Source organism: Montipora capricornis, chromosome 2, assembly GCF_036669925.1.
Source record: "Montipora capricornis isolate CH-2021 chromosome 2, ASM3666992v2, whole genome shotgun sequence".
In the NCBI taxonomy this organism is placed as follows: Eukaryota; Metazoa; Cnidaria; class Anthozoa; order Scleractinia; family Acroporidae; genus Montipora; species Montipora capricornis.
In genome coordinates, this window is record NC_090884.1 from 36,149,417 (window position 1) to 36,152,407 (window position 2,991).

Genomic DNA, 2,991 nt, shown 5'->3' on the forward strand with positions numbered 1-2,991 from the left:
CTAAAGTGTTATTATAAATAATCTATTTCTCTAAGAGAGTCTTCTTTTCTTGTTGGTCATTCAAAAATTGTTGGAATAGCTTGTTTGAGCTGTTGGATAGACGCTGAACATTTGATGAGGCCCTCCTGGGGAAAGGAGTCCTTGTTCCCTTTACATATTTGCTTTTGTTTCCTTGTTCCCCAAATTACTTTCAAACTTGTTCCCAGCTTTTTGATCCCTAAAATTTAAATTGGTTTTCTTCCCTTGTTCCCTAAAATATTTTGATATTGTTAAAAAAACCAGTGAGGAACATAAAATTTTAGTTACCTAAATTTTGAAATTTTAGATACTAGACATTTTATTCATATTCTTACATTTTTATGTATATATTTCTTTTTTTCTTTAATATTATTTTGTGGAAAACCTGCAAAATAGCTTCAGCTAAGTGTTTCTACCCACGTTAAATAAAGATTATGTATGTATGTGTGTGTGTTACTCTGTTCCCCAGTTTAAATTAGCCATGTTCTTTTCTTCCCCAAACCCCTGGGAGTGCCTCTTTGTTGATGTTGATTCTCTCATTGGCCTAATAGCAATTCACTGTTGAATTGCAAGACACAGCAGGTTCTTATTTGGGATTGAGGGAAAAATAAATTTTCGCACAATAAAAGAAACACAATTTCGACTGCCCCTTCTAGATCTTGCTCTTTTCAGACATGACCAGCTTGTTTGCACCTTTCTGGCGACCTGCGGGAGGGCAAGCTCTAGAAACTCTTCCTTAGCGAGCCTTCCACTGAAAAACTTTCCAAGTCTGGCTTTCCGGTGTTAGGGGCCGAGGGTTTTGTGCAAAATTCATCAGCGGCTTCCTTGCAGCTTCTAAAAGGTGTTCCTTCGGGCAATGGTTAGTAAACGTTTTGTAGTGCTTATACAAATTTTCGCTACGTGAAAATGTATGTTCACACGAAAAAAATATCAGCTTGACAATTTTTTCTTTCCGATACTCCATTTAAAATGAACGTGAGCGCCATTAGTAATAAAGGGCCAGAAAACCATTTAAAACATTTTGTGGCAATTTTTTTGTCAACAAACTTGGGTTGTCGGCGAGCAGAATTCGAACGTGACCTGTTGTGCTTTGGCTTTTATTTGTGCTTTTTCTAACTATTCTAAGACGAATTCAGGCTGGTATTTTCGAATCAAGTGCAAGAAGACGGCAAAACCGTATCGATATTTATTTGAGTTAACTTCGCGAATAAAGACTTTGACCGCGTCCTTGCGTAGATCAACAACAATGTCATTTACGAACAACCGAAATGCACTGTTTCCGGTGAAGGGGCAAATGATTGACAGGATAGCACAGTTTTGACTGCCGCGCGCACTGCGGGCGCTCTGGTGGGTTCGATTATTTCCTGTGACAATTGGTATGCTTCCATAGTACGAAATTAGACGAGTGTTGTATGGGATTCCCGAGACAGTGCCACGAGACAAGAGATTTATTATATTTATTTAAAGTTTTTCAGTTTTGTTTAAAAGTTGCTCAAAAATATCAAAACATTCTATTGGTGAATGAGGTAGGCGATAGCGCAAATGGAAACAAAACCGTGCTGAATTTGGCTTGTATATCTCTAATGCTAGTAGTTCCAAGAGGTCACTTTCTAAATCAGCACGTCTTCGAAAATTCATGAATCTGCGAACATAAACACCTACACCACCACCGCTTCTGTTTCTATCTCATCTAACAAACAGTAACCAGAAAGACGCATTAAAAAGTCGGGTTTTGATGCGTCAAGCCTAGTTTCGTTGATGGCCAAGATGTATAGGTCATAGAATCTCCAAGAATCACAATATTTGATCGATTTGATGATGCGGCGCACTCCTTGTTTGCATTTTCTTGACTCAAGTTGCTTGGTATTCTCCAGAAACGTGGACTACGCTTAATCAATGTTGCTGCTAAAGGTGAACTCGCTATACCATTTTTTGTTAAAGCTAAGGTTCTCCCTGTTAACGTGCCTTTGAATTAATGTATGCAGTTAATGCTAAACAAGCCGAATATTTTAGATCTCTTTGGTAGACCATCAAGTATACACATATATTCCACTCATTCATCAACATCTCAAAATTGTTTTACAAAACACTCTAGAATTGACTTGCAAAAAAAAAAAACGTTTTTCACGTATTCGCTAAAGAGTTTGGAATGAGATACCTGAAGAATAACAGTCTCAAAATAAGATGAGAAATATACTATTTTACCACAGTGACTTTTAATCGCGCAATCTCATTGGCTAACTTGCCGTTGTCGATAGGAGTCTAGACAACACTGTACGCGTCATGCTCGCGTCAAATTGTCACGCAATGAAATAGCCAATCAGGAACGCTATTTTGGAAAATAAACCAATCATATTGCAAGAAAGTTATTGACAACGCTTGCTCTTTCTTTGTGTCATGATTTTGGTCACGCTCTGAAATAAAATAACTTTCTTTGGCGTGTGAATATTGTGGTAAAAAACAAATGGAAAGTGGTTCAGTGTTGTCTGTCTTCTTATCGGCAACGACATTCGTCATCACTGTGGACTCACGAGGCGCAGTCGAGTGAGTCCACAACAAGTTTAACCACTGTGATGACGAATGTCGTTGTCGATAAGAGTACAGACAACGCTGAACCACTTTCCTTTTGTTACTTCGACATATTCAATAACTGAGGATGACTACATTGAAATTGATAAAATGAAATCTAAACTAAAGAAATGCTCTTTACTTTAATTTTCACATCATGTTATTTCTTATTTACTTAACTTTAAAAGTATATTTCTTCTCCCCCCTTTTTCTTTTTTTTTATATTACATAATGAATCAAGATATGAATCTTACATAGTTGAATCTATCGAACAACCTGCCTCGATTAGCTATGCTACCTGTGGGTCGGTCTTTCTTACTTACTTAGGCCCTTTGCCCCCTGCGGAGCATATGCCGTCGATCAGTTTCCTCCACCGCACTCGGTTCTGGACCCTCCTACCAAGTT